The sequence below is a fragment of the Notamacropus eugenii genome, chromosome X (genome assembly GCF_028372415.1).
Source record: "Notamacropus eugenii isolate mMacEug1 chromosome X, mMacEug1.pri_v2, whole genome shotgun sequence".
NCBI classification, from domain to species: Eukaryota; Metazoa; Chordata; class Mammalia; order Diprotodontia; family Macropodidae; genus Notamacropus; species Notamacropus eugenii.
The window spans coordinates 26333592-26348379 of NC_092879.1; positions in this window are offsets into that span (position 1 = coordinate 26333592).

A 14788-nucleotide genomic window follows, 5' to 3' on the forward strand; every position below is an offset into this window, starting at 1 on the left:
ACCCTTGGTTTACATGAACCAGGTTTAATCTCAGGGACTACCCCGAAATCAACAAACGCTGGGGTTTGTACACCCCCACCCAAAGTTTACTCTGGGAAATCGCAGAATCTAGCTCAAATATGGGTCTGAGTATCCCAGATGTGGGTAAAAGGGGATCTAGTTTTCATGTCATAATTCATGCTAAAATAAATATAGAGGTGCCACTGGACTGCTATCCACTCTGTGGAGAATACAAAGCCACGTAAATCACAATCAACACAACTGTCCTCTTTCCCACCTTCCTCTAGACTCTTGAAGGCCCGCAGGATTATAGTACCACCCAATGGGTTGGCTTCCTTTTAGAAGGGAAACAAATTTGGGATTGAGTCTGCAGAGTACCTCTTTAAGCCCTATTCAGGTATTCACTGTATTACTGGAACCCTAGTGGGTAAACTCCCCCTAAAAGAGAAACGTACCTGGGGTTGTAAGATAGGAGACCTCCTGACCTGCCTGTTCACTTCCTGGTGTTTTTTTTTAAAATAAATTTTCACATTAGTCATGTTGTAACCAGTAGGAGAAACCACGAAAAAGAAGAAGAAGAAGAAGAGGAAGAAGAAGAAGAAGAAGAAGAAAGAGAGAGAGAGAGAGAGAGAGAGAGAGAGAGCGAGAGAGAGAGAGAGAGAGAGAGAGAGAGAGAGAGAGAGAGAGAGAGAACAAATAGTCAACTTTGCTCTGTATTCAGACACCATAGTTCTTTCTCTGGATGTGAATGGCGTTTTCCATCGTGATTCTTTTGGAGTTGTCTTAGATTGTTGTATGTCTGAGAAGATCTAAGTCTATCATACTTAGTCACTGCATAATGTTGCTGTTACTGTGTACAATATTCTCCCGGTTCTGCTCACTTCATTCAGCATCAGTTCATGCAAGTCTTTCCAGATTTTTCTGGTCTGCCTGCTCATTGTTTCTTATGGAACAATAATATTCCACTACACTCACATACCACAATTTGTTCAGCCATTCCCCAATGAATGAGCATCCCCTCAGTTTTGAAATCTTGGCCATCACAAAAAGAGCTGCTATAAATATTTTTGTCCATGTAGATCCTTTTCCTACTTTTATGATCTCTTTGGGATACAGACCTAGAAGTGGTATTGCTGGGTCAAAAAGTATGCACAGTTTTATAGTCCTTTGGGCATAGAATCAAATTACTCTTCAGAATGGTTGGATCAGTTCACAACTCCACCAACAATGCATTAGTGTTCCAATTGTCCCATATATTCTCCAGCATTTATCATTTTCCTGTTTGGTCATGTTAGCTAATCTAATAGGTGTGATGTGATACCTCAGAGTTGTTTTAATTTGCATTTCTCTAATCAATAATTATTTAGAGCATTTTTATACACTCTATATAATTTTGATTGCTTTATCTGAAAACTTTGTATCCTTTGACCATTTATCAACTGGGGAAAGACTTGTATTTTTGTAAATTTGACTCAGTTCCCTATATGTTTTAGAAATGAGGCCTTTATCAGAGACACTGGCTGTAAAAATTGTTTCCCGGTTTTCTGCTTCCCTTCTAAAGCATTGGCTTTGCTTATGCAAAAACTTTTCAATTTAATGTAATCAAAATTATCCATCTTGCATTTCATAATGTTCTCTATCTCTTGTTTTGTTCACAAATTCCTCCATTCTACATAAATCTTATAGGTAAAACATTCCTTGCTCTTTTAATTTGCTTATAGTATCAGCCTTTGTATCTAAATCGTGTACTCATTTTGACTTTATCTTGGTGTATGGTGTAAGATGCTGTTCTATGCCTAGTTTCTGTCATGCTATTTTCCAGTTTTCTCAGCAGTTTTTGTTAAATAGTGAGTTCTTATCTCAGTTATTGTTTTTTCTAGCTCTATGAAATAAATTTTTGGTAGTTTGGTATGGCACTGAATAAGTAAATTAATTTAGGTAGAATTGTCATTTTTATTATATTATCTTGGTCTACTCATGGGCAACTGGTATTTTTCCAGTTGTTTAGATCTGACTTTATTTGTATGGAAAATATTTTGTAATTGTGTTCCTGTAGTTCCTGGGTTTGTCTTTCTGCCTGTTCACTTTCATCCTAGGAAGCCACCATGGCATCCAAAGAAATGGTACTGTACTAAGGGATTTGGATTCATGACCCACAAGGAAACAAACTTGAGGGTTTCTAAAAAGGACACCTCATTTCTCGAACTGAACCTCATGGGTGATGACAGAGGACCTAATCCACTCTTTTCCTCCCCCATATGATGGCTGATACCAAAGCGTCAACGGCAATTCTCTCTCCTAGAGGTTGAGGCTGCCCAGGAACTCCCCTTCTCTTGGTAAAGAATTAGACTCCCAAGCTCTGGTTGCAGGCAGTGGGTGCTACGTACTGCCTACTAGGCAGGTGTTACAGCAAGGACCCCAGCATACACAGGAGGGCCTGTTGTATAGGTTCTTAGATCTGCCTTTCTAAAAGGCAGCCAACTTTTGAGGGGTCAACAATCACTTTAATTAAGTATATATATCATTCACTTAGTTCAGGGGAAAAAGTCAGCACCCAGAACTTCAGAGAAAATACAAAGAAATAGTGATCAACAGACAGGGCTTGCAACTTTCTGACTGTAAGCAATACATACATAGTTACCAGAGAGAGAAGCACTAGCATCTGGGTTTTCAAAGCCGGGGGGCTCCTTAGGGGCTGTCCAGAGTCTTGTATGGTCAAACAAGCACTTTCAATGAGTAAGCCCCAAAGTAAAACCTCACTTTGGAGTATTTATACACTTTACAGTACCAGAGGGCTTCACGAACCTTGAAAACCACTCCCTCATTAGAAATTAACAAAAGGTATGAGGCCTTCGTACAAAACAAATCTCTCCTAATCAAATTTCCCTTAATGGACAGGTCCATTAATGGGTGGAGAAGTGTGGCACTGTCTGGGACCTCCCCCCTCCTTTATCTAAGATGACTGGGATTCAATAACTCTCACCACTCTGGCTATCTGGGACCATAGATTTAGATTTGAATGGGACCATAGTGGCCATGGCTTCTAATCCCCTCATTTTACAGATGAAGAAACTGAGGCACACTGCAGTTACAACTAGGGAGTCTGTAAAGGCAGGGTTTGAATTCAGGTCTCATGTCTCCAAGTTCAATGGCATATTCATTCTATCATACTACCTCTCAAAATAGTTCCACTCTCCATGGGGATTATCACTCAGGTAGAAATGTTATTCGGCCACCTTTCCAAGGCTGAGGCCAGCCTAGGTTAGTGCACATGGAGTGTTTCCATGAGTTTCTCTCCTTCCCTCCACCAGGAAGTCATTGACCACTGTTAAGGCGGGGAACTTTGGGGAAAATCACATACTTCCTCCAGGGCCCAGGGTCCCTTATCTGACACCAGCTGATCTGTCCTGTTTCCAATGGGAAAAAGGCTCATCTTTTAGGAAATTTCAAAGGGCATGAGAAAATACAGCCCAAATCCCAGGTCCCCTCCCAGTTGGTGCATCAAACTGATCAAGAAACTCTCCAGATTGATCCCCCAGGAGGTGCCCATAGACCTCTCAGTGTGGTGCATGTCCTCTCACAATCTCCACACGCTCACAGTGAGACTTTTCTCAAAGTCCCAAGCCAATTCTCTTTCTGAAAGATCCCTGTGAGGTAAGAGATAGGGCCTAGCCCTGGGTTCTAATTGGTCTATGGGACTTCCAGCTGAGAGGATCTCCCCTACCAAAGCAAAGGCTTAGAGCTTTGCATGATACACTGAGAGTAAAGGACTTTGCCCAGGGTCCCACGGCAAGTGTGTATTAGAGATAGAACTTGTCAGGTCTTCCTGGTTCTGAGGTCAGCTCTCTATTCGCTATCACTCTGTCTCAAGGGAGGGCAGAATAGTCTTATTAACCCCATTCTACAGATGGGCACCCTGTTGTTTAGGTTAAGTGACCAGGGCATGATCACAGGGCTAGAAGGTGGCCAAGGTGGCATCCAAACTCAGGTTTCTCTGTACTCCAAGTCTTCAGAGAGCAGGATGGACCTTGCCTAGAGGCAGTATGAATGGCCCTTTGGGAGGGGTTGCCCAGTTCTTTCCATGAGATCTCTGCTTTTTATTTCCTCCTATAAAAAGATCCCTGAGAGTAGACAGAGGGGTGGGGGATCTAATGTTAGCATCCTGTTGCTTATTGATCCAAAAATGGCTGTAGGGAAGGGACACCTGGGTCAATTTGGCCCATATTCCTTCCATGTTTGGAGCTGGTGGTTCCCAGGGGCATGGTAACAATGCTTGGCACTGAAACCCATCAAGATGGCCTATTACTATCAATCGCTTCCATTTCATTCAATAATATTTCTTGTGTACGAGTCTCTCTGCTAGTCCTTGGAGGAGGCAAAGATGACCAGGAGGGAAGATGGCATGGAACGGAGATATGGTATTGGGACACCAAATATTGGCCACACTTCTAAAAGGAGAGCTCTTTGGAAAGAAAGAAGTAAGGAAGTTGTATTCCAGTCCCGTGTCTGACATAGACTTGTTGGGTGACCCTGGGTAAGTCACTTACATCCTCAGTGCTCTTGGTAGTTCTCTAAGACCATGTAGGTGCTGCCCTGTAGCCCCAGGGAAGGCTCAAAGGTTAGAAGTAGCAAAATAGACACTGACCTCTATTGGTAAAGGGAATTTCCATACCAGGAGGTCCCAATGGATGGATCAAAACTACAAACACACTGAAAAATCACACCAATTAGAGTTCACATTTAGAAAGTTTAGGTTCAAGTCTGAATCCTGTCCCACAGCAGTTGAGGGTCTCTGAGCAATCAATCAGTCAGCCACTTGAAAACCTTCCGTGACAGGAGGCTTACTCCCTCACTGGAGGCAACTCAGAGTGTCAGGAAGTTTATTCTGACCTCAACTGTAAATCTTTTTCTCGTTTCTGTATGCTTTGAGGCCAAGAAGAACAAACCGCATCCTCCTTTCACACGTCAGACCTTCTCAAATACTTGAACACTTCACCTTGTCTCCCATTAGTCATCTCTTCTCCCTGTACTCTCATGCTATCTGCATAGGGCATAGACTGAAGGCCCTTCACTATCCTGACTTCTCTTCTCTATTCCCACTCACACCTATGATTTCCCCGTTTATCAATGTTTTTAAAATGAAGGCCCAAACAGGGCATTGCCTGACCAGGGAAGAGGCCAGTGGAACCATCTATCACCTCCCTGTTCCTGGAAGCTCTATTTCTCATTGCAGCCTCAGATCCCATTGGATTTTTTGGACTGTCATGTCATGCAGCTAATGAGGCCTAGGTTCAAATCCTGCCTCTCACATTTACTGTGAGAACTTGGGCACATTATTTTCCCTCTTGGGGTTTCAGTAAAATGAAGAGGTCAGACTAAATGCCCTCTAAGGGCCTTTGATGGTCTGATATTCAGTGCCCCTGTGATACAGATAGTCTAATAGTATAGGACTTCTGAAGAGGGAGAGGTCACCAGGAGGGGAACCTGTTGGGGAATGGGCTTTTGAGCTATGTGTCCCGAAGGATCAAAGGACCAAGGAGGGATAACCATGAGTGAAGGCATAGATCTTGGGAAGGTCTAATTAGTGCCTGGATAGCAGAAGACACCCCAGTGTAGCTGGAACTGGGAGTTTGAGTAGGTGGCCAGAATGTCCTAAGAAGGCATCTGTTGCAACTTTCTGCCTCCTAGAGAGATCCCCTTTAAAGAATACCTGGAATGAAAGAATAACTCTTAACCTCTGCTTGAATACTTTCAGTGACAGAGAGATCACTACTTAAAAAGGAGTTCATTTCCACTCAGCTGACTTAAATTGGTAGATAGATCTTGCTTCATATGGAGTTAACATCTGTTCCCTTCCCCGCCCCCCCAGCATTGTTCGTCTTCAGTGCAACAGGTGTATTTTAATGCTGTGTGTTATATTGTACAATCTTGGAGTAGGGTAGCAGGAACGGATGACAGAGGGTCTCTGTAATGCCAAGTTGAGGAATATTTCATAGGGGATCACTAAAAGTGGCTGACCATGTGAGTGGTACAGTGGAATTATTTCAAGAAAATGAATCTGACAGTGTGTGTAGAACACCAGTGCATGAGACTGAAGGCTGGAGATGACAAGTATGAGCCTTTAGAAACAGTGCAGGTAGGAGCCTGTGCTTAGATGGGGGACATTGGCAGTGGAGAAAGGGGGAGCAAAGCATGCTCAGAATAGTGGTGAGATAGAATGGATGAGATTTAGCCACTGAATAATGGAAGCACAGTACTATGGGAAAGGATTAGGGTTTGAAGTAAAATGATGCGGGTAGAAATCCCAAGCTCTTCCATTTACGTTACTGTTATTCAGTTAATTAGGGGGGTGTCTAGCCCAAGCAAGACTTCCCTTGGTGGAATGGGTGGATGAAAACAATTTGTTCCAATGGCCATGAAGGTGGCTGAAGCAGGTGATGTGGAGCGCTTAGAGCTTGGTCAGACATGGAAGATGCCAAGGTCACACACTGCATCCTGAGCCATTGGCCGCTGTCTTGACTCTGTCCTGCCACTGGACTGTGATGACTCTGGTGGAGAGAGTGAGGCTGATGACTTTGTGCAACCCTGCCTCACTTAAATCCAATCTACAGACAAATCAAAAGACATCACCCATGCCATTTTACCATTTTACTTATCTTAGAGTCCTGTGGCCACAGGCAAGTGAGGAAGCAGCAGGTACACTGGGAGCTGTAGTCACAACCCTGCACACAGGCTGCCCAGGCCATAGGGTCGTTTCTCATTGGAAGCAGCCGTGGGATTAGGCAGTACCCTGGGTGTCTGAGCAGCCCTTTAAGGACTGCCCTGCTCACTTCCTGGTGTGAGGAAGGGGCTAGAAAAGGTGCCCCTAAAATTTTCTGCTGACCCAACATTGGCCTGATTACCACGGCAAGTGGGGAATCCCACTCTGTGATTGAAACACAAAGAAATGTACAAAAAAATATTCTGCAAAGATGATTCCACTCACGACTGGTACATGGAATGTGTGCACACAAAATCCAGTGGACCTGAAAGAGAAATAACTCGTGTTCCAAGAGAACTCAACAAGTACAGCATCCAAATTAGAGCCCTGAGTGAAACAAGGCTGGCAAATGAAGGCCAGCTTGCCAAAGGTGGTGCTGAACATACGTTTTTCTAGAGTGACCACGGTGAATGGGAGCACTGTGAAGCTGGCATAGGTTTTGCAATCAAAACTAATCTAGACAGCAAGCTAGTATGTCTGCCAAAAGGAGCGAATGACAGGCTCATGATGAGGTGATTGCCCTTTGCAGGTAAACATCACGCCACCATCATCAGTGCATCTGCTCCCACCATGAAAAACCCTGATGAGGTCAAAGAAAAATTTTACGAAGACCTGGAGACCCTCATCATCAATGTACCAAAAGAGGACAAGCTTATAATTCTGGGTGACTTTAACGACAGCGTAGGCTCAAACTACCAGCCTTGGCAGGGGGTCCTAGGGAGAAATGGAGTTGGAAATAACAGCACTGGTCACTTACTACTGAAGACTTGTGCATCTCATGACCTCATCACCAACACTGTCTTTCGCTTACCTAAATGCAATAAAACTTCTTGGATGCACCCTCGCAGTACACATTGGTATTTAACAGACTATGTGACTGTAAGGAGAAGAGACAGACAGGATGTGAGAGTGATGAAGGCAATGTTTGGTGCAGAGTGTTGGACTGATCATAAACTTATTTTCTCCATGCTAAATATTCTCAATCAACAAAAGTGGAGACCCCAAGGTAAATGACTACCAGAAGACTTAATGCTAACAGATTAGAGCACTTCTCATAGCAGGCACAGTTTGTTGCTGATCTGGAGGGAAAGTTGAACCAACAAACAGTTGGCAACAATGGAGCAGAAAAGGAATGGGTAGCTTTCAGAGATTTGGTGTACAGCACTGCATTTGCTCACCTGAGTCAGAACACTCACAAATGCCAAGACTCGTTTGATGAAAATGATGGGGAAATTCAGAAGCTGCTAAATGAAAAACAAGAACTCCACAGGATTTACTAGCAGGATACATCTCTAAGAAGGTAGCATTTAACTCCATCAAAGTAATATACAAGCAAAACTTAGAGAGATATAGGATTCTTGGCTCAGTAAGAAGGCAGACAAAATTTAGTTTTATGCTGATAGTAACAATTCAAAGAGCTTTTATAATGCTCTGAAAGTTATTTATGGGCCAAAGATCTGTGGTACATCTCAACTACTCAGTGCTGATGGAGCCACATTGATTAGTGATAAAGACATGATCCTGGAGAGATGGGCTGGACGCTTCCATAGTGTTCTCAACAGACCATCATCAATCAATACTGAGACCACTGACCATTTACCTCAGGTTGAAATCAATCCTTCCTTAGCTGAAGTTCCAACTGAAGAAGAGCTTTTGAGTGCCATTAGGTTACTCTCCTGTGGCAAAGCTCCTGGTGCTTCCAGCTGAGATTTACAAGGTGTGTGTGGGGGTATCCATTGCTCATACAAAAGCTGACTGAAATTTTCCAAGTTATACGTCAAGAGGAGATTCAAGGATGACTCCATTATCCATCTCTATAAAAGTAAAGGAAATAGATTGTCATGCGACAATTATGGGGTGAGGAGGGATGTCTCTCTCTTAGCCATTTTTGGCAAGATTCTTACCAGGGTCCTCCGTAATAGGCTGATCCTTCATGTAGGAGATGGTCATCTACCCAAGAGCCAGTGTGGCTTCAGAAAAGGCAGAGGAACAGTTGATATGGTGTTTGCTGCCCGACAACTCCAGGAGAAATGCCAGGAGCAGGACAGAGGCCTGTACATAGCATGTGTAGATCTGACCAAGGTCTTTGATACAGTCAGTCATGAGGACTTCTGGAAAATTATATTAAAATTTGGTTGCCCAGAGAAGTTCACCAGCATTGTATGTCAGTTTCACAATGGTATGCTTGCCTGGGTTCTGGGTAATGAATGATGCTCTCATTCTTTCCCAGTCAACCAATGGAGTGAAGCAAGGCTGTGTGCTTGCTCCCATGCTTTTTAGCATGATGTTTTCAACCATGTTGTTAAACACCATCAATTAGGATGAACTCAGCATCAAGGTCAGCTGCCACACAGATGGTAAGTTCTTCAACATGAAAAGGCTATAAGCCAAGATCAAAGTTGGAGAAGTGTATTGGTGCATGACATTTTGTTTTCAGATGATTATGTACTCAACGCAGCCCCTGAAGCTGAGATGCGATAAAATATGGATCTGTTCTCTGCTGCCTGTGCTAAGTTTGGCCTGACAATTAAAGCCAAGAAAACACAGGTGCTCCATCAGCCACCACCACACCATCTATATGTGGAACCATCAGTTACAGCAAACAGAGAAGTTTTGAATGTTGTGGATAAGTCCACTTACCTTGGTAGTGTACTTTCCAGGGATGTACACGTTGACAATGAGGTTGATGCACACATTGCCAGAGCTAGCTCAGTGTTTGAGAGGCTCTGAAGGAAAGTATGGGAGAGAAGAGGTATTAGACAGACTACCAAACTAAAGGTCTACAGAGCTGTTGTGCTGACCTCGTTGCTGTATGCTTGTGAAACATGGACAGTCTGCTAGTGCCATGCCAGGAAACTGAATCTCTTCCATTTGAATTGTCTTAGGAAGATTCTGAAAATCACCTGGCAGGATAAAGACACTGAACTCTTTAATCAAACTAAACTGCCAAGCATTCAAACTCTGCTTCAGAGAGCAGAACTCTGATGGGCTGGCCACATTGTTTGAATGCAAAATGTATGCTTGCCAAAAAAGACCATTTTATGGAGAACTCACATGGTAGTCAGAAGAAGCAATGCAAGGACACTCTCAAGGTCTCTCTCAAGAACTTTGGATTTCATTGTGGGACATGGGAGACACTGGCACAGGACCACTCAGCATGGCATGCCTACATCAGAAAGGGTGCTGTGTTCTATGAGCAAAGCAGAATTGAAGTAGTTCAAAAGAAACGCAAGATGTACAAATTTAGGGAATCCACCCCAAATATTCATATAGACTATTTGCGCCTGACCTGTGGTGGAGCATTCTGCACTTGCATTGTACCTATCAGCCACAGTTGGACACACCGTACCTCGACTCCAATATAGTGATGTCATTTTGATCCTCTGAGAATAAAGGACACCAATCAATGTTGTTCAGTTGTTTTTCAGTCATGTCTGATTCTTCATGATTCCTTTTGGGGTTTTCTTGGCAAAATTACTGGAGTAGTTTGTCCTTTCCTTCTCCAGTTCATTTTACAGGTGAGGAAACTGAGGAAAAAGGGTTAAATGACTTGCCCAAGGTCATATAGCCAGTAAATGGCTAAGACCAGACTTGAACTCTGGAAGATGAGTCTTCATGATTCCAAGCACAGTGCTTCATCCACTCAGCCACCTAGCTGCTCCCTTCAACTTACTACTTGTGTGATATTAGATAAGTTGCTTGACCTTCAGGTCTCCGTTTCCTTTCCTGTAAAAGGAAGATGTTGGACTAGATGGTTTCTAAGGTTCCTGTTAGTACTAGGTTTGGGTTCCTATGACTAGTTTATTTTTAAGATTCTACAAAATGATTGGACATGAGGGAAGGGTCTGGGATAACTTTGAGGTTCTTAGGCCTAATGACTGAGAAGAATGAGAAGGAGACTGACAGAGAGGGAAGCCAGAAGGAGAAACTGGTTTGGTTGAGGAAAGATGATGAGTTATGTTGGGGTCGTGTTGAATTAGATGGGATGGGATGTCCAAGGGGAGACAGCGAGAAGGCAGGCAGATATGAGAGTGTGGGATTTAGGAGACAGGACAAAGACAGATACAAGAAGCAATGAAAGTTGATGAATTCACCAGGGGAGAGAACACACACAGAGGATCCCAGGCAGCTGAATGCTGAACAGGAGAGATTCTCATGATTTCTGTCATAGGCACTTCTAGAAGGGCACCTCCCTTCCCCAAGGAGTATGATATGACCTACTCTTCTTGACAGTGTCTCCAAGGTCATGGTGAAGCAGGTGTGGAGAGCTCATTCTCTTTCTAGGACTATAAGAGTTCTCCTGCAGGGTCAAAATGGCCAGTAGTGCATAGTAGAACAGGTCTAAAGCTGGAGGGGAACTCAGGGGCCATCAATTCCAACTCCATCATGTTGTTCAGTTGTTTTTCAGTCATGTCCAGCTCTTCATGACTCCTTTGGGGTTTTCTTGGCAAAGATACTGGAGTGGTTTGTCATTTTCTTCTCCAGCTCATTATACAAATAAGGAAACTGAAGCAAACTGGGTTAAGTGACTTGTCCATGGTCACACACCTAGTCAATGTCTGAGGCCAGATTTGAACTCAGGTCTTCTTGACTCAAGGTTTGTCACTCTATCCACTGTACCATCCAGCTGCCCCTCATTTTAGAGATAAGAAAACTGAGCCCCAGAGATCTGAAATGATTTGCACTAGGTGATACAGACACTTCTGAGTGTCTGAGGTGGAATTTCAATACTCTAACCACTACACCATGCTATCTAGGACACATATTAACAAAGATTGGGAAAAAGACTGGTGAAGGATGAAGGTATGAGGGTATAATAGGGCACTCCCAAACCTCAGAGAGCTGCCACCATATTCCTTCTTCCCTTGGCTCTGTAAATCTCTCTCTACTCATTACCTTCCTAGGACTAGTCCTTAAAACAAACTTAAAATACTTTTTGAAGAGGATGCTGTACCAGTGACTTGCTACATTATGTAGAGCCACTCACTTGACATTTCTGAGTCTCAGTTTCTTCCTCTGAATTTTGATCTGTCTCCCAGGTCAATATAAGGTCAGTCCCAAATCATAAAAAGCAATGATGAACCTTCATTCCTTTTTTTTTGAAGGGCTTTATAAATCTTTTTTAGATTTTTTAAAAATTTATTTAAGTTTTCTACATTCATTTCCACAAAATTTTGAGTTCTAAATTTTCTCCCCATCTCTCTCCTTCCACACCCCAAAGTGCTGAGCATTCTAATTACCCCTACCACCAATCTGCCCTCTCATCTAACATCCCTCCCTTCCCTTATCCCCATCTTTGCTTTTGTTCTGTAAGGCAAGATAAATTTCTATACCCCATAACCTGTATTTCTTGTTTCCCAGTTGTATGAAAGAAGAATACACAACAGTTGTTCTTAAAACTTTGAGTTCCAACTTCTCTTCTTTCCTCCCTCTCCACCCATCCCCATTGGGAAGGCAAGCAATTCAATATAGGTTATATATGTGTAGCTTTGCAAATGACTTCCATAATAGTTATGTTGTGTAAGACTAACTATATTTCTCTCCATCCTATCCTGCCCCCCATTTCTTCTATTCTCTCTTTTGACCTTGTCCCTCCCAAGAGTGTTGATTTCTAATTGCTCCCTCTTCCCATTGCCCTCCCTTCCATCCTCCCCCCAACCCAGCTTATCCCCTTCTCCCCCACTTTCCTGTATTGTAAGATAAGTTTTCATACCACAATGAGTATGGACTTTATTCCTTCCTTGAGGCAAATGTGATGAGAGTAAGCTTCACATTTTCCCTCTCACCTCCCCCATTTCCCCTCCATTGAAAAGTCTTTTTCTTGCCTCTTTTATGAGAGATAATTTGCCCCATTCCTTTTCTCCCTTTCTCCTCCACAATACATTCCTCTCTCACCCATTAATTTCCTTTTTTGTAGATATTATCCCTTCCTATTCAACTCACCCTATACTGTGTGTGTGTTTGTGTGTATGTGTGTGTGTGTGGGGGGGGGGTGGGTGGGTGTGCATAATCCCATCAACTACCCAGATATTGAAAAAAGTTTTAAGAGCTACAAACATTGTCTTTCCATGTAGGAATGTAAACAGTTCAAGTTTAGTAAGTCCCTCATGATTTCTCTTTCTTGTTTACCTTTTCAAGCTTCTCTTGATTCTTGTGTTTGAAAGCCAAATTTTCTTTTCCGCTCTGGTCTTATCTTTAAGAATGTTTCAGAGTGGGGGGCGGAGCCAAGATGGCGGAGTAGAAAGACACACATACGCTAGCTACAAACCCACAGCCCACAAAATATCTGTAAAAAAGAACTCCCAACAAATTCTGGAGCAGCAGAAGCCACAGAACAATGGAGAAGACGAGATTTCTGTTCCAGAGAGCCCTGAAAACCTCTCATAAAAGGTCCGTCATGCTGCATACCCAGAGCTGAGCCCAGCCCTGCCTTGGCTGCGCTGCACTGAGAGGAGCAGATCCGAGCAGACGGAATCTCCAGCGGCCACTTGGGTCCCTCTACCCATGGGCCCCCGAGGTTGGTGAGAGGGTCATCTTGTCTTGCTGAGAGGGGAGTGGGGTGCCCCCATAACTCAGGCCCCCTCGGGAGGCAGCAGCAGAGGTGGGAGCAGACTGGGGATCCCCAAGCAGGCAGGAGCCCAGATCCATTGTTGAAGGTCTCTGCATAAACCCCCTGAGGGAACTGAGCCCCGAGAGGCAGCCCTGTCCCCACCTGAGCACCCGAACTTAATCTCACACTGAGTAGCAGCCCTGCCCCCGCTGAAGCCCTGAGGCTGGGAAGCAGCATTTGAATCTCAGACCCCAAGCTCTGGCTGGGCTGATCTGGAGGCAATGTGGGTGTGAAGAGAATATACAGAAGTCAAGTCACTGGCTGGGAAAATGCCCAGAAAAGGGAAAAAAATAAGACTATAGAAGGTTACTTTCTTGGTGAACAGGTATTTCCTCCCTTCCTTTCAGATGAGGAAGAACAATGCTTACCATCAGGGAAAGACATAATAGTCAAGGCTTCCATATCCCAGCCCACTCAATGGGCTCAGGCCATGGAAGAGCTCAAAAAGGATTTTGAAAATCAAGTAAGAGAGGTGGAGGAAAAACTGGGAGGAGAAATGAGAGACACACAAGTAAAGCATGAAAAACAAGTAAACACCCTGCTAAAGGAGAACCAAAAAAATGCTGAAGAAAATAACACCTTGAAAAATAGGCTAAATCAATTGGCAAAAGAGGTTCAAAAAACCAATGAGGAGAAGAATGCTTTCAAAAGCAGAATTAGCCAAATGGAAAACTGGTTCAGAAGCTCACTGAAGAAAATAGTTCTTTCAAAATTAGAATGGAACAGATGGAGGCCAATGACTTTATGAGAAACCAAGAAATCACAAAACAAAACCAAAAGAATGAAAAAATGGAAGGTAATGTGAAATATCTCATTGGAAAAACAACTGACCTGGAAAATAGATCCAGGAGAGACAATTTAAAAGTTATGGGACTGCCATGACCAAAAAAAGAGCCTAGATATCATCTTTCATGAAATTATCAAGAAAAACTGCCCTGATATTCTAGAACCAGAGGGCAAAATAAATATTGAAAGAATCCACCAATCACCTCCTGAAAGAGATCCAAAAAGAAAAACTAGGAATATTGTGGCCAAATTCCAGAGTTCCCAGGTCAAGGAGAAAATATTGCAAGCAGCTAGAAAGAAACAATTCAAGTATTGTGGAAATACAATCAGGATAACACAAGATCTAGCAGCTTCTACATAAAGGGATTGAAGGGCATGGAATAGGATATTCCAGAAGTCAAAGGAACTAGGACTAAAACCAAGAATCACCTACCCAGCAAAACTGAGTATAATACTTCAGGGGAAAAATTGGTCTTTCAATGAAATAGAGGACTTTCAAGTATTCTTGATGAAAAGACCAGAGCTGAAAAGAAAATTTGACTTTCAAACACAAGAATGAAGAGAAGCATGAAAAGGTAAACAGCAAAGAGAAGTCATAAGAGACTTACTAAAGTTGAACTGTTTACATTCCT